Below are 23,150 nucleotides of genomic sequence, written 5' to 3' on the forward strand. Positions count from 1 at the left end.
TTCCCTGAGGTTAGAGAAAGGCCACCAAGGAATCATTTGGTGAGGTTGGCTATTAGCAATGGTTTCAGTTTAAGATGCTTCTCACTGCTCTGACCCCAACCTGAAACACACACACACACACACACACACACACACACAATTTTTCATCCATACTTGAGTTCTTTTGCCTTTGAGCTTTTCCCCATGTTGTTCCCATTGCTTAATAATCTTCTTACCTCCTTCCTCACAGACTAACTCTTGCTCATCATTAGGGTATCACCAAGATGTCCTCCACTCTGGGAAGAGCTTCCTAAGTCATCATACTGAGTCAGGTCTACTTGCTCTATATCTGGCTTTACAATTTTCTACTTTCACTAAGACTGGTTTAATTGTCAGACTTTCCTTCAGATATTAAGCACCACAAAATCAAGGGCTTTGCAGTTCTTTGCCACCCTTTTCCTGGCTACCTGGTAGAAAAAGATGGTATTGCTTTGCTTTATGTCCCTTGGGAGCTGGAATAGTGACAGGTTCGTCGTGATGGGAATTCTATAAACAGTTGTTGACTCTTTCTCTGACCGGGCTCAGAATATATTGACTTCAAGTTTCCAAAAGTTGAGAAAACATTTGCAATCTAGAGGAATAAAGAGACTTGGGAAATTTCCTGGGTGAAAGTCTGCCTCCTGGGACAGATTCAGACAAGGCCCCTGCAGTTCAACAGGAGAGGGCATAACTGTGAGTTCATACTCTGTCACCCCCTTCTCTCTCTTCTATGTGGATCTTTCTGATGTGAATCAGGGAAAGCAGAGAGCAAGACTCTGGCCTTTAAATGTATTTTCTAGGCTTAAAATCTGTCCATTCCCACAACCCCTCCAGTACCTTCTCATTTCTTACTACTTTTCCCAGGACAAGCACTGGTGATTTTTCTTTCTTCTTTCTATATTACACATGACATTGAACTTAGTCCAGGCAAAATGCATTAGGTTAGATTTCACCTGGAAATGCTATAAAATGGGGGTGGGGAGAAGGAGGGAATAATATAATAAGGGAGAAATGAGGCAAGTCAGATAAAGGGACAAATAGCTAAACTTGTCTGGAGAATTTATCCTTTTAAGCAAAAAAACAATGTAGCCAATCACTTTATCATAATGATCTATCTCAATGTTCCAAGTGGCCTTTTAGTTTGGTAGCTAAAAAAAAAAAAGAGTGATTAGTTGCTGGAACAATAGCACAGCGGGTAGGGTGTTTGCCTTGCACGCGGCTGACCCGGGTTCGATTCCCAGCATCCCATATGGTCTCCTGAGCACCGCCAGGGGTGATTCCTGAGTGCAGAGCCAGGAGTAACCCAAAAAGCAAAAAAAAAAAAAAAAGAGTGATTAACAGTTTTTTCATGATATTCCTCATGTGTTCATTCTTATTTAAATATCTCACATAAGCACAACCATTTAGGATGCTACTGCAGGGACCAGAGACATGGTGTAGCACTCAGGGGCACAAAAATGCTCCATGTCAGCCTGGACCAATTTTGAATCCCAATACCACCTGGTCCGTAGAGCACTCATGGGAATAGCCCTGGAGGCCACTCAGACTGGCCCACCTGACCAAGTATCACTGAGGCCCTGCACCCTGCCTGGGAGCCTGCCACCCCCAAGAATGATCTTGCAAGTGTCACTGTCACCCCGTTGCTCATTGATTTTTTCGAGCGGGCACCAGTAACGTCTCTTATTGTGAAACTTATTGTTACTGTTTTTTGCATATCCAATACACCACGGGTAGCTTGCCAGGCTCTGCCGTGCGGGCGAGATACTCTTGGTAGCTTGCCGGGCTCTCTGAGAGGGGCGGAGGAATTGAACTTGGGCCAGCTGCGTGCAAGGCGAACGCCCTACCCCTGTGCTATTGCTATAGACTAAAATAAATCAAGCAACAAGATAAATGGAAATCTTTCTCACATTCTCTCTTGTAGTCTTGATTTGTATTCTTAGATTTTGGTACAAGTTTCCTTCTTATTTGTCCCAAGTTCTTTCATTCTTAGAATACCTTATTAAAATAAATAAAACATTTTAGATTATCTTAGTTTGAAAGTTTACCTATCTACCACAACTTTCCTCCAGCACAAGTCATTGATTTTATTTTCAAAATAAAAGAAGGGGGTGCTCAAGCAGGGCTCAGGAGTCACTTTGCTATTCGGCCAACCAGGCTGGTGGCTTAGTGCTCAGGTCCCAGGATGTGATTCTGCTCTGACCCTGTGGTGCTGGGGACCAATAGGATCATCCCGTGGTGCTGGAGTCTCCAAGGCCATATCCAGAGATTTTCAGGAAGTCTAGTGGTGCTGGGGTGGAACCTGGGTCAGTGCATACTTTGCTAGGTAACCCCTGTATGATCCCCTGATGCCTTTTATTTTTAAGATAGGGATCTTTCTGGTTGTTCCAGGTCATCAGTCACTTGGTGATACTCAACCCAGCAGAGTGGGTCTTGAGGGTTTGGGTGCTCAGGTCCAGCAATGTGGTGATTCTCAGATCCTGCAATGCGCAGGGCACACCAGGCCTCCATGTGGTAGTGCTGGCGGTGTGGTCCTTGTAGTGCAGAAATCAAACTTGGAGTCTTGGCTTTGCACAGTGTGCACTCTCCCCTTCGAGCTATCTCTCTTACCCCTCAAGTCATCTATTGTTTGGTTATTACCACTAACCAAAGAACGACTCTCCATCCCTTCTGATTCATCTGCTTAATTTCTTTCACTCTTATTTTTAGCCACATCAGTGGAAGAGAACAATTAGTCAACTCTGTCTCTATTAGCAGCATGAACCTCTGTAACTAACTTTTTCATTATATTTTCTTCTCAGAAAAAAAGAATAGGAGCTGTTCCTCTTCTAAAACAGTTCCTCTCTAGGAAGCCCTTAAGTTTGCATGGAACTGTTTCTCATAACTATAGTTGCTCTACAGAGTCATTGGAGAAACAAAGCACTAGTTAAGGAACCATGTGTCATCTCATATGAGAAAAGCTTAAGAGAAATAACAGCTAGTGGAAACTCAGCAGCACCTTACGATAAATGTGCCACTAAATTTTACCTTATCACAACCCTTCATGAACAACAGTCAAGGGGACACTCACATGCCATCATAATATTGCAGTATTTAGCTTGGTTTCTTATGTCACTTTTCTCCTTTTCTCTGCCTAGGGCAAAACTACCAAAGACTGCCAGTAAGCCTCTATTAAAATCAATGAGGCCTGGGTCCACTTTTGGAAAACTGAATCAGGCTCATTCATTCATGGCACAGAGTGGCCGTTTCTGCAACCTCCTCTCTACATTCACCTATACACAAACTTCTTCCTGGAGTCTTTGTCTTTCATGTGCATTCTGGAATATGACTCACAAGTTTCCCAGTCACCTGTCTCTGCTTCATGAATGACTGAGTTGAGCCAAGAGATTTTATTGTTTATTGTTTGTTTGTTTTGTTTTCTGGGGTCTACACCTGTCTCTGTTCAGGACTTACTCCTGGCTCTGTATTCAGAGAACACTCTTGAAAGGGCTCAGGGGACTCAACCTGAACCTCTGCAGTGGGGATTAAACCTGGATTGACCACATGCAAGGCAAGTACCCTCCCCATTTTCCCTTAGGCTCCAGTTATGCCTTGTTTATGAATTAACAAATCAAGTGAGAGGAATCAGGAGAGAGAAGGCAATTATTCAAGAATGGCAATTTTAGTCATGCGTTTCTACTTTATTCACTTCCTGCCAAGGTGTGGTGGATAAAAGATTATTATTATTAAATTTGTGACTCTCTCCTCCTCTCCCCTCCCCTTTGGCTCAGTGCCAGGGATGAACCCAGGTCTCCTGCTGTGAGACACACATTTTACCACTAAGTCACATCATCCCTGATCCCTTGGAGTCTGTTTTATTCTCAGAAATCTTACACACGACCTATTCTATTTTTTTTTTTTTTTTGCTTTTTGGGTCACACCCAACGATGCTCAGGGGTTACTCCTGGCTTTGCATCAATTACTCCTGGTGGTGCTCAGGGGACCATATGGGATGCTGGGAATCGAACCCGGGTCGGCCACGTGCAAGGCAAATGCCCTACCCGCTGTGCTATTGCTCCAGCCCCACGACCTATTCTTGAACCCCCTTTCCAGTAGAGGAAACCAAAGAAGTATGATGAGTTTTTTATATTCATAAAAATATATTAAAGCAGCTGAAATGATGGTGCAGTGGGTAGGGCACTTGCCTTGCAGTCAATCCAGGTTCCTTCCAGTGATCCCTGAATGCAGAGCCAGGAGTAAACCCTGAGCACTGCCTCATGTGGCGATAAAATTAAATATATATATGCATATGAATATATGCATATTTGTGGATAGGAACAATTGTCTATGATCCAGTCCTTAATCTTGTCTAGAGTAGTCTTTTTTCACACTTTGTGCATTGGGGTTAGCTAGTGTAAGGTAGAGGACCAGGTAGGAAACAGTGTTTCAACTACATGTTGCTAAGGAAAGTGAAAGCCTGCCAGCAGTGCTGCCTCCTGCCAAGCCGCACAGTTCTGAAGAAAATCAATTGAGTTATCCTGGGTGCAATCTTTAGCAAGCCCTCTCCGTTTTCATCCATACATATTCATCACTTTTATCAGAAGATAATCCATTCTGGAATGGCAGCTGCCTTTGAAATAAATTGCTTGTTCCTTAGTAGTTGAATCCAACAGGCCGTTTTTCTCACTCCAGCGAATTTGTTCTGACAACAGAGCATGCCAGTCATTTGCTCTTTTTCTTTCATGATTTGGTTTTATTACTGATCTATTCATTATGTTGATTGGATCCGTCCATTACTAGAGATCCTCAGTGCATATTTACAAGTGTAATAAAAAGAGGCAGCCCTCACCGTTACTGCCTAAAGCACAGGCCACACTCAAGACAGCAAACAATCATCCTCTCTTCTACCTCTGACAAAACTTTGTAAAGCTATTAGGATGACTGTCTAATCAAACAAACTCGCTAAGATAGAATGAAGCTCTCCAGTGACTAGATACCACAAATAAGTTAGTGGTTTGCTCAATTTTCTGCTTCTCTCACTGACTTATTTTTCCCTCTCACTTCAAATTCAAGGGTTATTAGTTTTTCCTTTATAAGATTATTGAGATATAATTTTCATATTATACAATTGCACTGTAGCATTGTCGTTCCATTGTTCATTGATTTGCTCGAGCGGGCATCAGTAATGTCTCCATTGTGAGACTTGTTGTTACTGTTTTTGGCATATTGAACATGCCGTGGGTAGCTCGCTGGACTCTCTGAGAGGGACGGAGGAATCAAACCCAGGCCGGTCGGCCGCATGCGAGGCAAACGCCCTACTCGCTGTGCTATCGCTCTACAGTTTGGTAGTTTTTTTGTATGTTTACAAAAATGGCATAACCATTGCCACTAATTTCAGAATGTTTGTATCACCACAGTAAGAAACTTACTCTTTCATTCCTTAACATCACTGCTGTATGTGAATTCCCTTGATCCCTGCACCTGTTGCTTCTCATCTATCTCTTCTCTTCTTCCTCTTCACTCTTTTTTTTTCCTTCTCCTGCCTATACTCTGGGGCCAAGGGTGATCTAGGCATGCCCCCCTCCCCCTTTAAACCATTGTATTTACAGAGTCAACAACACTGAAATCCCGAGACTCAAACTTCAGTAACCAAATTTAAAAGATGCCTGTCAAATTGGAATGATGGGGCTGGGGTTTGGGTAGGACCCCTTTGGTAAAACCCAATTTTTAATTTGGGGACACTGGTGGAGGGAAGTTAACATTGGTGGCTGAATCAGTGATGGAACATTGTATGTCAAAAATCCAATTATGAATAACTTTGTAACCCATGGATCTTTAATAAAATAAAAATTTGGAAACACACACACAAACACACATACACAAGAAACTCACTTTTTTTGAGAGAGAACTTTATTTTGTAATCAGATAACTTTATATATGAAAAAACATTTGAAGCTTTTAATCACTTGCAGAAAAACATTTTGGCCTTTTATATCTTTTTTTTGTGATTTTTAAAAAATTTTATTTTTTATTGAATCACCATGAAAAATGTTACAAAACTTTCAGGTTTAAGTCTCAGTCATATAATGATCAAACCCCCATCCCTTCACCAGTGCACATGTTCCACCACCAAGAACCCCAATATACCCCCCTCCCACGCCCCACCCTCCACCTGAGTGACTAATGGTCTTCACTTTATTCTCTCTATACTCTGAATACATTCAATATTTAAACAGAAAACTCACTATTTTTATTTGGAATTTCCCCCGAACAATCAAACGTGCTGAAAAGGCATCATTTGATAATTTGTTTTCCATTGCTGAGAATGAAGAATATATGAGCTCTGTCGTGGCCAGGCGGTTTTGGATTTCTGATATTTTAGTAATAAGTCCAGAGAGATTTCTGCCAGAAGTCGCTGAAAGAAAAGGCTGAGAGAGACAAACGTTTCCTTTCCCAGGTCGGCATGGGGTTGTAGCTCAGTTCACAGTCTAGATGCATTTCTGTAAGAAGCCGTTGGGTGCCAAAAGTGGTTAGTAGGCCTCCAGGATCATAGTCTTTAAGGAGCAGAGGAGCCGTTTCGTGTGTGGCTACTCTGGATCTCCAAGAAACGCTTACTTTTATGCACAGCATTCACAGCCCGCTACATAGCCCAGCCCCTGGCAATTACAGATTTACTCTCTATGTCTGAGTGTTTGCTTATTCTGGCCACTTCACATCGTGGAATGGCAAATATCTGACTTTTGGTGTTTGACTTCTCTTGGTAAGTAAAATTCTTTTCAAGATTACTCTATGTTGTATGTATCATCAGTCCTTTGATCCTTTAGAATTATATTAAAGACTTATTTTTAGAGAAATTTTAGATTTACATCAATATAGCAAAGCAGGTACAAATATGTTTAATAATTACTGATTTTGCACAGCCATAGCTTCTCTTGTAAACATCCTGCACCAGAATGGTAATTTTCTTAAGATGGGTGAGTCTAAATATTTTCATATTTCACATCATAATCACTAAGAGCTATTATTTTGATAAAGTTTATGTTTGGTGGAGTACATTCATTGGATTTGGAAAATATATAATAAAAGTTATCCATCATTAAAGTATCTTGGAATATTTTCTCTGCCTCATGAGTCCCAGTAAACTTTAATCCTTCCTTCCTTTCCATAGTTTTATTTTTTCCAGAATGTTAAATTATTGGAATAATAGAGTATATAGCCTTTTAAGATTGGCTTTTTAAATTAAGTAATGTGATTTAAAGATCCCCATGTCTTTTCATGACTTGCTGGCTTTTCTTTTTAAATCTCAGAATAACTCTGTAGATGTACCATAGTATTTTATTCATGTATGAAAGAACATTTTGGTTGCTTCCACATTGCTTGGTACTTATGAATAAAGATTCTATAACTATCCATGAACAGATTTTTTTGGGTGGACTTAATTTTTAGGTTCCTTTGGGTAAATATAAAAAAGCACAAATACTGGATCACATGGCAAGAGTATCTTTATTTAGTATAAAATGCCAGTGCCATAACATTCCCAACGACAATTATGAGAGGTAATTTCTCTACATCCTCATCAGAATTTGGTGATGTCAGTTTTCTGGATTATGTCTATACTAATAGGTGTGTAGTGGTACCTCATTGTTTTAGTCTGCATTTCCCTGTTGGTGCATGAAGTGGAACATCTTTTCATATGTTTATTTACCTTGTATTTCTTTTGGTGAGATGTCCATTTAGCTCTTTCACTCATTTTTCAATGAATATAATATAAAATAGAATATTTTCTTTTTGTTGAATTTTAAGAATTCTTTGTATATATTTGGATGTCTTTTAATCACATTAGTCTTTTGAAAAGTTTGAGGGGGCTAATGGATACACCTGACAGTGTGCAGGGCACTGTTTTTGGTGTAGTGCTCAAGGGTTTATTTATTTATTAATTTTTTACTTTGAAATCATTTTATTTTATTATTTAAATTTATTTATTTTTTAATTAGTGAGTCACAGTGAGGGTACAGTTACAGATTCACACACTTTCGTGCTTGTTTTTCCCTCATACAATGTTTGAGAGCACATCCCTCCACCAGTGTCCATTCTCCACCACCAATGAACCCAGTATCCCTCGCACCCCCCAATCCCATCTCCCCCACCCCACAGAGGCGGGGCATTCCAATTTGATATCTCTCTTTCCTTTTGTGTGCTGTGGTTTTTTCAATAGGGGTATTGAGTGGTCATCCTGTTCTAGTCTACTTTCTGCATGCATCTCCCTTCCCGCACAGGATCTCCAATCACATATTACTTGGTGTTCCCTTCTCTATCTGGGATGACCTTCCCCCAGCGTGTGAGGCCAGCTTCCAAGCTATGGAGACAACCTCCTGATATTATATAATACTATTCTTGGGTATTAATCTCCTACTCTGTTGTTTTATATTCCAGATGAGTGCAATCTTTCTATGTCTGTCCCTCTCTTTCTGGCTCTTTTCACTTAGCATGATACTTTCCATGTTGATCCACTTATATGCAAACGTCATGACCTCATTTTTTCTAACAGCTGCATAGTATTCCATTGTATAGATGTACCAAAGTTTCTTTAACCAGTCATCTGTTCTCGGGCACTCGGGTTTTTTCCAGATTCTGGCTATTGTAAACAGTGCTGCGATGAACATATAAGTGCACATGTCATTTCGACTATACTTTTTTGTTTCTACAGGATTGATTTCCAGAAGTGGTATTGCTGGATCAAATGGAAGCTCAATTTCTAATTTTTTGAGAAGCGTCCATATTGTTTTCCAAAGGGGCTGGACCAGTTGGCAATCCCATCAGCAGTGTAGAAGGGTCCCTTTCTCCCCACATCCTCTCCAACAGTGGCTGCTTTTGTTCTTTTGGATGTGTGCCATTCTCTGTGGTGTGAGGTGGTATCTCATGGTTGTTTTGATTTGCATCTTCCTGATGATTAGTGATACAGAGCATTTTTCATGTGCCTTTTGGCCATTCGTATCTCTTCCTTGGGAAAGTTTCTGTTCATTTCTTCGGCCCATTTTCTGATGGGGTTGGATGTTTTCTTCTTGTAGAGTTTTCTTTTCCATTCTGTAGATTGCCTTTGTATTCTGGTCACTGTGTCTTTTGTGGTGCAGAAGCTTTTTAGTTTAATATGGTCCCATTTGTTTATCTCTGTTTCTACTTGATTGCTTAGTTCTGTGTTATCTTTGAAGATAGCTTTAGCTTCAATATCGTGAAGGGTTTTGCCGACCTTGTCTTCGATGTACCTTATGGATTGTGGTCTGATGTCGAGGTCTTTAATCCATTTTGATCTGATTTTTGTGTATGGTGTCAGGTCGAGGTCTAAGCCCATTCTTTTGCATGTGGTTGTCCAGTTATGCCAAGTGCTCATTGGGGTGGGGAGAGGGGCTGGTTCCACCCCCCATCCCATGAGACCCCGTATGTCCTGTCACTGCAGTCTCATACCTGACTGTCCAATGGGCTCTGAAAAAGTAGCAGCCACCGTGCCACTGGGGAGAAAAGGCGGAAGGGACAAACACATTTTTCCCACCTGGGGTGGCACGGTGCTGTAGTTTAAAGCTCAGTTCAGATGCATTTCTGCCAAAAGCTGCTGGATTCTGAAATTGGTTTGTGTGCCTCTGGGATCATGACCATTCAGGAGCCAGGAACCGTTCGTAGGCGGCAACTCAGGGATTCGTCAGGGTGGGGAGAGGGGCTTGTTCCACCCCCCATCATGAGAGGCCCCTCGTGTCGCTGCTGACTTTCTAGTTTTGGGCAGGGCAGACGCTAAATCATTTATTTCCCATTGCTCACTTTGCATATCAGGAAAGAAGAATAGTCCCGTGGCCACGTACTGGAGCCATGCTTATAGAACCTCATGGCTGTCGGGATTCCATCTGAAGAAGGCGGAGAGACTGCACCTGCTCCATCTGGGGGTCCCGGAGATACCGGTTCGGTATGGAGCCTGGATAATTCTCCAGTGTTGTGGTGCCCGCTGGGTTTCTTCACTGCTGAATGTGGCAAGATGGCGCTGGGGACGGGTTGAGGGTGTGACTTCCAGCATCAGTGGCAGGCTGGGAGCCAGTATGGAACTTCCCGGTTCCAGCGCCACCTTGCGGTTTGGAGGAATAGTCCTGTAGCCATATACCAGAGCCATACTTGTAGAAGCCCATGGTAACTGGGATTCCATCTGGAGAAGGCGTGGGATCTATTTTATTTGTGTGTGTGTGTGTGTGAGATGGATATATAAGGCCTGTGTCGAAATTCATTTTTTTCTTGTCAGTGTCCAGTTCTAGTACAGTTTGTTGAAGCAACAATCTTTGCTCCATTGCATTGCTTTTGCTCCTCTGTCAAAGTTCACTTTATTATAGTAGTTACTTAACTCTGTTTGCTGGGTTGTGTGTTTGGTTCCATTGATTAATTTATTTTCTTTTTTACAAACTCTGTCTTGATTATTGTAGTTTAATTACAAGTCTTGAAGTCAGGTAATTGTTTCCTTCAATAGTGTTATTGTCTGTCTTATGTATTTTGCCTCTAAAGTTTTTAATAAACCTTAGAACAAGTTTGTTACTATTCATAAAATAACTTGCTATTGAGATTTCATTGAATCTTTAGATCAATGAGGAAGAGCTAACATCTTATCAATATTGAACTTTTTATCGTGGAATATGTAATGTATCTCCAATTGTTTATATTTTCTTTGATTTTGTGTATCAAAAGTTAGAAGATTTCCTCACATAGATCCTGAAATATTTTGTTGGATTTATAACCATTTCCATTTTTTGAAATATATATGGTTTTAATTTTATTAATTAATTTTGGTTTGAGGCCACACACAGTGATGTTCGAGGGTTATGCCTGGCTCTGCATTCATGAATTACTCCTGGTGATGCATGGGGGACCATATGGGATGCCAGGGATCAAACCTTGGTCTGCCACATGTAAGGTAAGTGCCTTACATGTACTATTTCTGTACTATTTCTCTAGCCCCAGCTTTAATTTTAAATTAAACTTGTTAAATAATGGTATATATGAGAGCAACTGATTTTTATATATCAACCTTATTATGATAGTTGTTAATTTTGTTTGTTTGATTTTGGGCCACACCTGGCAGTTCTCAGGGCTTTCTCATGGCTCTGTGCTCAGGAATTACTCCTGAGTAATTGGGAGACCAATGGGATGCCTGGAATTGAACTTGGATGGGCTGTGTGCAAGTCAAGCACTTTACCCGATGTACTATTGCTCCAATTCTGTTGTTGATTTGTTTAAAACTTTAAATCAAGATATCTGAAAATCCTTTCTTAATTCTTTTAAATATGTTCATGTTTTCTTTTAAAGTTTTAGGAAAGATGTGGTGAAAAAGGACTTCTTTGTGTTATTCATGATCTTAGTGAGAAAGTGTCAGTTTTCTCACTGTTAAGTGTGGAATTCGGTATAACTTTGGGTTAGATAATTTTTTTTATTGTTTTATTTTTCACTTAATTTTTTCACTTTATTTATTTTTAAAAAAATTTTAAAGAAACACTGTGAGATGCAATTACAGACTTACATACTTTCTTGATTACATTTCAGTCATACAATGGTCGAGTACCCATCCCTCCACCAGTGCCCATTCTCCATCACCAATGTTCCCAGTATCCTTCCTCTCTGCCGCTCCCCCCAACCCCTGCCTCTGTGGCACGCACATTCCCTTTTACCCTCTCTCTCCTTTTGGGTGTTACGGTTTGCAATACAGGTAATAAGAAGTGGCCATCATGTTTGGTCTATAGTGGTAGATAATCTTACGCTAAAGAAATTTCCCTTTGTTCCTAGATTATTGATTTTTTCAGTCATAAGTGGTTGTTGATTTGTATAGATTTTCATCTATTTAGATGATGATATAATTTTTCTTCTTCAGTATGTTAGTGTGATTGAGTACCTTGGTTTTTGGTGTTGAGCCAGTCTTACATAAGTTCCACTTTGTTTTGGTGTACAATTTTTAATATATTGTTAGAATTGATTTGCTATTCATTTTTGAAGATTTTGACCTCATGTTGACAATTTTTATTATCAATATGGATCTATGGTTTTCTCTTTTACTTTCATTATAATTGTTAAGTTTAGGTCGCATATCTGTAATAGAATTAAAACATTTATGGTTTGATGTACATTGTTACCTCAACTCTTGAGGTTTTCTTTTCTTGTGATACTGTGTCTGGTTTTGGTAGAAGGATAATGTTGGTTTATTTAATTCAATTGAGATATATTTCCTCTGTTTCTAATCTATGAAAGAGATTTTAGAGAATTGGTATAAATTCTTCTTTAAACATTTGGTAGAATTAACCAGTGAGTGCATCTGGGTCATTGAAAAGTTATCAATTAATTTATTTAATTTTAAAATTCAGGTTTATTTATTCAGTTCTATTTAGACTTTCTGCCTTAAATTTTTGTTTTTTTGTTTTTTGGGTCACACCCGGCGATGCACAGGGGTTACTCCTGGCTCATCTGGCTCATGCACTCAGGAATTACTCCTGGCGGTGCTCAGGGGACCATATGGGATGCTGGGAATCGAACCCGGGTCGGCCGCTTGCAAGGCAAACGCCCTACCCGCTGTGCTATTGCTCCAGCCCCGCTGCCTTAAAATTTTATTGAGTGAGTGAGTGTTTGGCAGCTTGTATCTTTCAAGGAGTTGGTCTGTTTCATCTATATATTCAAATAGATGAACACAAAAGTTGTTTATAGTATTTTATAACTTTCTAACATCGGTAATAATGTTTTCTACTTCATTTCTGATATTAGTAGTTTATATCGCTCCCCTTTTTCGTTAGCTTGATTAGAGACTTATTTAGTTAATTGATCTTTTCAAAGAACTAACTTTTGTTTTTATTGAATTTCCTCTGTTGTTTTCTTTTTTAAAATTTTATTGATTTCTATTTGGAGTGAATTTTCTTTTCTCTAGTTTCCTAAGGCAGTGGTTATTCATTTAAATATATTTTTGTGTATGTATTTAATGATATAAATTTCTCTCAAAGAATTACTTACTCTTTTATAGCTTTTTAAGTTGGGTTTAATTTTCATTTAATTCGAGATATTCTTAAATTCTCTTAAGAACTTTTTCTTCAACTCACTTATAATTTAGAAGTGTGTTTTATGGCCCAAACTGTGACCTATCTTGTTTCCTGTCTTGTGTGAGCTTGAGAAGAAAACATATTCTGCTGTTGCTAGATGACACAATGTCTTTCTGAGTCTCATTCACATTTTCCACCTTTCCAATTGGAATTGGAATTATAATTATTTTTATAATTTAGTGGTATTTTCTATAAGTCTACCAGTACTCTCTTAGTGGACACCATAGAGCAAGAGATGATCATGAGTTGTCAAGTGGAAATATTCTTTTCCATAAAATAATAGTTAAATGATAATTTAATAATTCCTAATTTCTTTTTCACTGTTTCCTTCCAAAGAAAACTCCAAATGATATATTTTTAATTTCAAAAAATCTATCCAGTTCCAGTAGTATAGCTCGTGGCTCAATGTTCATTTTGGTTCAAGACTCATGTTAGCCTTAATGTGTTTAATGTCACTGAGAATCCCCATGAAAAAAACCCTGACGAGTACCAAGTCTCGTTATGTTAGTTTTATCATAAAACAGTTATTGAGGAGGAGATGGAAATAACAGGATACTTTATGAGAGCTCTGGGCTTCCTGAGATCTCTCATGGCTCCTAATGAGTGCATAATCACAAAATTATTACAGGGAAGTTTTTGCTTCAACCAATAAAAATGACACATTTTTTTCTGAGTCTGAACTAGAAAACAACTTTTGCATGTCCCTGCTGTCATTTACCTGCACATGGTGTGGGCACTTATTTTTGGTTCTTAATGAAGGCATGGAGCTTCTAATTATTTAGGGATGTGATTAAATGAGTTTCCCAGTGACTTGCTGTCGCATGAGAAATCTTTTAATTTGCACACTCCTACCACTGATGTATCTTGTAAACACAGACTATTTAACAATCCCCATTGCCACTCATTTGCCACTGCTACTCCAACTCATTGACTTTGAAAGTTTTAATAGTGCCCAGTGAAACTTTTAATTGCCACTGGGTAGCATTCAGGCTTCATGCGACAAGCTGCTGGGTCATATAACCAGTCTGTAAAGAATTGACTACAGAGTTTTTGGGTGAAGATTGTATGAAGAACAGAGTTCCCTCAACTCTCTCTCCTTCCTACCCTGCTTTTTTTTGTCATGAAAGACTAAATATCTATTTTAGAAGATTTGCTGAAATTGCTTTTGTTTTTGTTCTTATCTCAGATGCCTATTGGAAATCCATAAACCAGAACAGAAAAATAAAGAACAGTGATTTCAGTCTAAATTCTGACACTGTATTGGAAAAACCTTAACCTTGATCTCTTCATCCTGAAGCCTTTCCAGTCTGACCAAACTGGAAAGTTTCATCCATTACAGAGCCAAACTGAAATAGCCAATGGATTTATAGTTAGTTAAAGCATGTGGAAGTCATCTGCATACTCATATAAATGATCTTACTATTATATTATCTATATTTATTTGAAATAATTGTGGCAACAAAATAGTAAGATCAATGTTCTTGGGGAAAATTGTAGACAATATTAATAGAACAGGATATAAATGGGAAAGGGGGTGGGGCTTGTGTTGCTTTTGATAAGCCACTAGTGAAGCTCCAGATTTAGTAAATGTCTTGCTATGAGGAAAAATTATTGGGGAAACTATAAAGTAGTGGCACAAAAATAAATGTAATCAGAATCTCTGGAAAGAAAAGCTTATTATCAGTTTAGAGCCCTTGACTGAGAAATATGGCCACTGTCCTGATCATTTCTGAAGTTCTTTCAACTATTTATGAAGTTTTTAATCAGTAAGTAATTAGCTTTGCTTTCATTCTTTCTCATTTGTCCGTAGGTGATCTGGAAATGATGTAACTAAAACATTTTGGGGAAGTCTAATATGTTTATCTTAAACCAATGAGAAAACTTCATCTTCTTTTTTAATTTGTCTTTTAGTTGCTTCATTAATTAATTTTTTGTTTTCTTTTCCCTTTTTCTTTTCTTAGACCATATCTGGAGATGCTCAGGACTTACTCCTGACTCTTTACTCAGGGCTCACTCCCAGTATCCTCAGGAAATAAAATGTGGTGTCAAAAATCAAAGCTGGGTTGGTTATTTGCAAGACAAGCAGCTTCATTAATTTATTTTAAGAAATATTCAGGTAATCACTAGTTATATGTTTGCTGAACATAGAAACCATCTGGCTAATAGTAGCAGTTTAGATTTATTTGAATAAATCTAGTATTTGAGGCCACAGCTATTAATTTGTTACAATTAATGATAGTATCACTTGTATCACTTGTTGACCGTTGATCTCTGATTTGTTCGAGCGGGCGCCAGTAACGTCTCCTTTTGTCCCTGTCTCGTGCCAGTGCAGCCAATGGCATCTGCTCACTCCAGGAACAGGAAGAGCCTCAAATGGTTCATTCAGGGATTTGACGAAGAAATCTGACCATCTAGTTGGTGGGCGGCCACGAGGTTTTCTGATGTCCCGTGGAATCCAGTCGGTAACAGCTCTAGTCCAGCGGTCGTCTCTGAATCACATTGCATGACCAGCCCATCTGATTTTTGATGCCTTGGAAAATGAGACAGCGTCCCTGATTCTTGACCATAGATGGAGTCAGAACTCTGGATTCCTTTTCTCACTTGAGTTAGACGTGATACTCCTAGCATAGCTCTTTTGATTCCTCTTTGGGATACCCAAATAGTGTTCTCATCCTGTTTGCGTAGGGCCCAGGTCTCTGAGGCATATGTTAGTGCAGGAAGAATGGTGGAATCGAAAAGATGTGCCCAGAGTTGGAGGTTCTTCGTTCTCTTAACCACTTCTTCAACGGTCTTGAAGGCATTCCATGCTGCTCTCTTCCTCCTGCGCAGTTCTGGCGCCAAGTCGTTCCTCATGTTGATTTCTCGACCCAGGTACACATAGCTGCTGCATTCGGAGATGTTTACATATCAGTTCCCTTACAATTCGAGTACTACAAAAAAGTTCATAATAGTATGAACTTTTTCCTTTTCTTTTAAGACCTATCTAGTCTATATTTTAGCTAAATTTTTCTGATCTAAAAGTTTCTAGTTTTTTATTTCTCATCATCTTCCTCCCTCTCAAATTTCTTTACCTCAGGGTAAAAAACAAAGAAATAATTTACATCATGCACTATAGCACTGTGTTCCATTGTTCATCAATTTGCTTGAGCAGGCACCAGTAACATCTCCATTGTGAGACTTGTTGTTACTGTTTTTGGTATATCCAATATGCCATGAGTAGCTTGCCAGGCTCTGCCATGGGAGCGGGATACTCTTGGTATCTTGCTGGGCTCTCCAAGAGGACAGAGGAATTGAACCCGGTTTGGCCGGGTGCAAGGCAAACACCCTACCGGCTGTGCTATAGCTCCAGCTGAGAAAATCCTGTTTTTCAAGGATCTTCAGTGTAACTGGCAGTCCTTCCCAGTATTTCTGTTAAGGGTTTATTAGAGATTTTCATTTTTAACTCATATAGGTTTTATAAATTAAGATCTGGTATCTCATGATCACATCAAACTGAAACAAATTATCTAAAATAAAATTTTTACGTAGTTCCAATGAGACTGATATTTACCCTTTAAGAGAGTTGATTTCAAATCTTGACTTGATCCCACATTAGCAATGCTATCCAAGGACAATATAATGTCTCTATAATATTAATTGCAGCAGAAGTACTGACAATTTTTTCTTAATAAATCTTGTTTCTTTTATTTCTTGACCAAGCATGTATATTTCATGAGAGTTTGTATGATGAAAACATATCAAGACCACCACTAAGAATGAATAAAGGTAGTTTGAAGACCACCACTAAGAATGAATGAAGATCTTGTTTCATTCTTGAAAAATCTGTGTATTTTGTGTCCTTTCCTATTCATTTATGTTAGAATAAGAAACCAGCAGTGGATGACTGTTATGAGGATGCATAATAATGTGTGCTTGTTTGTTTGCTTTAGGGCTACACTGGTGATGCTCAGGGGTTATTCCTGGCTCTACACTCAGGAATCTCTCCTGGAGAGGTGCTTGGGGAATCATATGGTATGCCAGGGATCAAACCTGGGTCAGCTGCATGCAAGGCAAGGGCCCTACCCACTGTACTAGCTCTCTGCCCTCTGATATGTAAATTTTAATAAAAGTAAAATAAAATTTTCTGCTTTGGTTGATTTGGCAATGGAAATTGGCCTTGCCAATTAGGTATCTAGAAATTGAATGATATGGGAATCAAATTGTAGTTTCAAGACTTTGATAAAATATATGATAACATCAGCATTTTATTAAAAATATATTGCAAAGATGTATTAAAATGAACAGTAATATGATTTTATGAACACTTTTGAGTCTATTGCCTACTGATTATTTATATGTCATTTTCAGGAAAGTTTCTGTTAGAAGATGATTTAAAAAATTAAAAATTGAACAATAACAATAACATGGAAGACTCAACCAACACCGACTAACTGTAAATCTTCAGAGAAAGACTTTAGTGACACTGTGGTAAATGTTTAATGAGCTCAAAAGAACGATGGCACAGATAGTCAGCAAAGTACAAGAAAGGATGAGAGCCAAGATGAGAAAACTCCAATCAGAAATGAAGAGTATGGCCGGTGATATAAAAAAAAAACTCAGCAGAAGATCTAAGCATCAGGATAACAGTAGCTTAGAAATTAGATCAAGGAGTTCCAAGATGAGATCAAAGAAGCATCTATCAAACAAAGACAATTGGGAACAGTCTGAAAAAAATGTGAACAACGCACAAGACATAAATGATTTAAAAAGGAATAATATGAGGTATCAGAGTCTCTGAGGACTATAAAGCTGAATTTGATGAACAACTAGTTAAGTCATTGATAAAAATTCTCCAGATTTGAGGAATAAAGGCAACCAAATACAAGAGTCCAAGCAAAAATAGACTCAACTAGAAAAACTCCAAGACACATTGTGCTCAGAATGACAAAAATCAAAGATAAAAACATACTATTAAAAGCAGCAAGATCAATAAAGTATAATGCCTTTAGGACCCATTTGTGGTTTTGTAAACGGCAGGATTTACTTGTTTCTTATAGTGGTATAATATTTATCTGCATATAAATACAAATATATATTACCTTTATTCATTATATCAGCCATTGACATCCTAGGTATTTCCTTATGTTTGCTATTGTGAATAATGCTGCAACAAACAAAAAGTTCAAATATTACTTCAATATGCTCTTTTCATTTCCTATAAATATACTTCTAGAAGTAGAATTGCTATATTGTATGAAGTTCTGTGTTTTGTTTTTTGTTTGTTTTTTGAGGCCCTCTATACTATTTTACTAGATGATTGTACTTGGTTACGTACCCACAGTGCACAAGTTTCCCTTGTTTCTACATCTCACCAATCTTTGTTATTTCATATCTTCTTGATAATAGTCATTCTAGCAAATGGGAGGTGGTATCTCATTATGATTTTAATTTGCATTTCCCTAGTGGTTAGTGAAGTTGGGCACTTTCTCATGTATCAGTGTTGACTATTTGTATGTCTTCTTTGGAAAACTGTTCATTTTGTCTTTTTGCCCATTTTTCTTTTTTTAAAAAAGTTATTTATTGAATCACAATGAGATACACAGTTACAAAGATGTTTATGATTGGGTTTCAGTCGTATAATGTTCCAACACCCATCCCTTCACCACTGTGCTTTTCCCACCACCAATGGCCCCAGTTTCCCTCGCTCCCCAACCCACCTCTATGGCAGGCACTTTTCTTCTCCCTCCCTCCCTCCCTCCCTCCCTCCCTCCCTCCCTCCCTCCCTCCTTCCCTCCCTCCCTCCCCCCTCTCCTATCCATCTTTCAAATCAGGTTAAACATTTTAAAATTCATTTTAGTAAGTTTAAATCAGAGAAAGCCCAATATTGTATGATAATTCTCACATATAGAACTTAAAAGAGTTGAACTTGCAAAAATCAAGAATATAATGATGATGAAGATTGTACTTTCAAGGATCATTTCTATAGTTACTAGTTACTACATTACTAGAGAAGTTTCTCTGATTGTGTAGAACACCCAAAAGCCAAAACATTCTTTCCGGAGCATGAAGCTGGTTCTAGGTGTTGGGTTTGCAACTGCAGTTACCACTGATGCTTGTTCTTCTCTTCGTTTGTAAGAGAGAGAGGGAAAGGATGCAGGCTGAGTCATTCCAGTTAAAAAAAAAAAAGAAGGAGGAGGAGGAGGAGTAGAAGGAAGATAATGATGGAAAGTAGAGACTGGAGAATGGTGGGGAGAATTTAGGATATGTTGTTTAGAGGTGCAAATGAAAGTTTTATAAGGAAGTCCTGAATAACCAGTGCACCTTCGACAATTAAAGAGTAAAGGTAGCTACATCACTAGAAGAAGGCAGAGAACTGTTTCATAATCCATAGTAGGCTTGTATGCTGCCAAACGGGTTATCAGTAATGATAAGGAAGGAGCACACAAAAAAATTAGATTTTAATCTCTGCACTCAAGGTGAGCCCCAGACCCCCCCAAAGAAAAGACTATAGCATTATCTTTTGAATCTGTTGGTGGGCAGAACTGCAAGAAATGTTAACATGTGAAAGAAATAAGGGATTCAGTTTATGAATACAGATTTTTACTGACTTATGATGGGTTTTTTCCTGATAAACTCATCATAAGTTGAAAATATTGAGTGCTATAGAATGCATTTGATCACTTATGAATGGAGAATATCATGCTGAGTGAAATAAGTCAGAAGGAGAGGGATAGACACAGAATTATTGGATTCATTTGTGGGATAAATAATATAAGACTAATACCCAAGGACAGTAGAAACAAGGTCCAGGAGGGTTGGTCCACGGTTGGAAGCTAGCCTCAGGTACTGGAGGAGAAGGCAGTTGGGGCAGAGAAGGGGCCACTATGACAAAGAGAGTTGGAAATGATCGCTCTGGATAGAAACTGCTTGCTGAAAGTGGGTGAGAGAGCAAGCATGATAACCTCCCAGTATCTGTATTGCAAACCATAATGCCCAAAAGGAGGAGGGAGAGAGAGAAAGAGACAGACAGACAAACAGACAGTCAGAGACACAGAGACACAGAGAGAGACAGAGAAGTGCCTGCCATAGAGACAGATTTGGGGGAGGGTGATGGGAGCGAAACTGGGAACATCGGTGGTGGGAAATGTACACTGGTGGAGAGATGGGTATAAGAACACTGTGTAACTGAAACCCAAACCATGAACAGCTTTGTAACTCTATCTCATAGAGATTTAATGAAAAAGACAAATAAGATAATTAAAAAATAATAAAATACTTTTGCTGTACACACTACCAAGATTATAGTTTAAACTAGCCAACTTTAAATATGCTCAGATCAGGCAGATGGAGTAGAGAAGGGATCACTAAGAAAATGATGGCTGGAGGAATCAGTCAGGATGGGAGATGCATGCCGAAAGTAGATAATGGACCAAACACAATGACTTCTCAGTGTCTGTGTTGCAAGTCATAATGCCCAAAAGAAGAGAGAGAGTATGGGGAATATTGTCTGCCATAGAGGCAGGGGAAGGGTGGGAAAGGGGGGGTATACCGGAGATATTGGTGGTGGGGAATGTGCACTGGTGGAGGGATGGGTGTTTGATCATTGTGAGAATGTAACCCAAACATGAAAGCTTGTAACTATCTCATGGTGATTCAATAAAATTATATAAATAAATAAATAAATATGCTCAGATCACTTAAGCCTATGGGAATTAGTGGGAAAAATAATGGAGGTTTTGGGGCTGAAGCAATAGCATAGCGGAAAGAGCATTTGCCTTGCATGCGGCCGACCTGGGCTCAATTTCCAGCATCCCATATGGTCCCCTGAGCACCGTCAGGAGTAATTCCTGAGTGCAGAGCCAGGAGTAACCCCTGTACATCGCTGGGTGTGACCTCCCCCCAAGATTTGAGGTTTTCACTCTTTGATGCTTACTTGATCAAATTGGACTTGCGAAAATGCCAGCTTTAGTTCTCCAAAACAAGACATAAATGAATGTTACAGTGGGAAAAGCCAAGACTAAGTTCACTTGGTGGCACAGGGCTGGTTTCTCAAAATGATGTCATGCCAAGGAGCCTTTATTACCTCTTAGCTCAGAGCAGGTCTAAGTTGTGATGTAGGATTTCAGTCTGTGCCTGGTCCTTTGGGGAGAACTGGGGACATCAGAATCTTTAAGATGAGCCTGTTAAGGAGACCAGCGGGAGGGGAGGAGGTAGGGAACGTGGCAACAGTGGTGGATAGAAACTGACACTGGTGGTGGAAATTGGTGTTGGGACATTTTATGTCTGAAACTATTAACAACAACTTTGTAAATCATCGATAATAAAAAACCCTTAAGACAACTAGATAGTGGGTAAGAGTGTTAGTACAGCAGGTAGGGGGTTTTGTCTTACACATGGCCAACTTGGATCGATCCCTGGCACTACACGTGATCCCCCAAACCCAACAGGAGTGATCCCTGAGTGCAAAGTGGTCAGAGTTAGCCCTGACCACTGCCCCGTGTGACCCAAGCAAAAGCAAACAAAAATATATGTTATTGAAATAGCTTCATATGTTAGAAATCTGTTTTGTCATCAGATTTTTAATTAAGTAAAACTAGTCTTGCTTTTAAAGAATGATAGCCATGGAAGGTTTTATATTAGTTTTGAAACCTTTGTAACTTTGGTTAAATGGTACATAAATATTATTTAATGTATTTAAAATCTTTTAATATCTGTGATAAAACTTCCTGGAAATACAAATTTTGAGAAAAGAATAAACTATAAATAATTCAACAAAACAAAACAAACATTCAAAGAAAATGATTATCCAAAACTCCGGTTTTCCACACTGAGCAGGGGAAGAAATGCCCTGGAATCTAAAAGGGATATTTTTTTTGTCTTGTTTTTAGAGTAGTCAACCCTGGTGACTTACTCCTAGTTCTGCAGTCAAGGATCACTCCTGGTGGTGTTTAGGGGACCTTATGGGGTGCTGGGAATCAGACCTGGTCAGTGGTGTGCAAGGCAAGTGCCCTACCGGTGAGGAAAATGTGATCTTTTCCCTCTTGTTCTGATAACGTGCTTTGGTGCTGAACAGGAGAGATCATTCCGGGGTTCAAGTGCTTATTTGTGTTGTACTCTGCTGACCTATTCCATCCCCAGCACTGCATGTGGCCCCCTGAGCACCGCCAGGTTTGAGGCCTGAACACAGAGAGCCAGGAATGAGCCTTGAACACATTTGGGTGTGGCCCCCAAACAAAAACAAACATAAAGTGATTAGGCACTGTAGTGACAAAGATAGTACCACTTGCTGGAAAGAACCCTTTGGCACTGATGACAAATAAGAAAGAATAACAAGATAGAGCAAGATTTCCACTTTGGGACGGTAGCAAAGGGGCAGGCAAGGCGGCCGCACAGGGTCTCAGAGGACACTGATGCGCTCAGGCAGCCCCTGCATCTCGTGCTCCTGAGGCAGGAGGATCCCACTGAGCTCTCCGTCAGCAAGCAGCCCCGGCCTGGGCAGTGGATGCTTGGCTACGAACTGCTCCCACCGCGCGTCGTCACTCTCATGTGTGATATACCTCTCGCCCATCTTGCGTTCCAGTTCTCGGACGTCCAGCCACGTCTGGTACTCCTGGAAACAAGGGTTTCGTGTGCAAACTTTTGGGCCACACCCCTTGGGGCAGAGCCTGGCAAGGGACCTTCTACAAAGTCCATTCCCCCACTATTAAAATGGACTCTTCCCTGGCCCAGTTGCACTGTGTTGTCATGTGCGGAGACCAGTGAAATGGCCTTTGGGGTGGAGGGGACTGTGAGGGGCAGGGGAGAGGGCACTGGAGAGGGATTCCGGGGGACTCAGTGCAGGAGAGAATGGAAGGAAGAAGACCAGGAGGGGAGGTAATGGGGTAAGCATCAGGAGAGGAAGAACAACGGACCAAGAGTTGGAAATAGAAGGGTTGATGGAGAGGTCGAGGGTTTAGATAAAAACAATGGCTTGATTTTTTAATTTGACATGTTACTCTTGAACATAAATATCAATAATAATATTAATAATCATGCCATTAGTGCAAATCTGGGCCACACAGCAGAAAGATTATG

The 23,150-nt window shown here is 39.6% G+C and overlaps 1 non-coding gene across 1 annotated transcript; it reads left to right on the plus strand.

Moving 5' to 3' along the window:
• Window positions 1–19,031: 19,031 nt before the first annotated feature.
• On the plus strand, window positions 19,032–19,238 carry LOC129405185 (small nucleolar RNA U3). Its single transcript, XR_008630376.1, has one exon. It is a non-coding gene; the product is annotated as a small nucleolar RNA U3 (small nucleolar RNA).
• Window positions 19,239–23,150: the final 3,912 nt, after the last annotated feature.

Source organism: Sorex araneus, chromosome 5, assembly GCF_027595985.1.
Source record: "Sorex araneus isolate mSorAra2 chromosome 5, mSorAra2.pri, whole genome shotgun sequence".
In the NCBI taxonomy this organism is placed as follows: domain Eukaryota; kingdom Metazoa; phylum Chordata; class Mammalia; order Eulipotyphla; family Soricidae; genus Sorex; species Sorex araneus.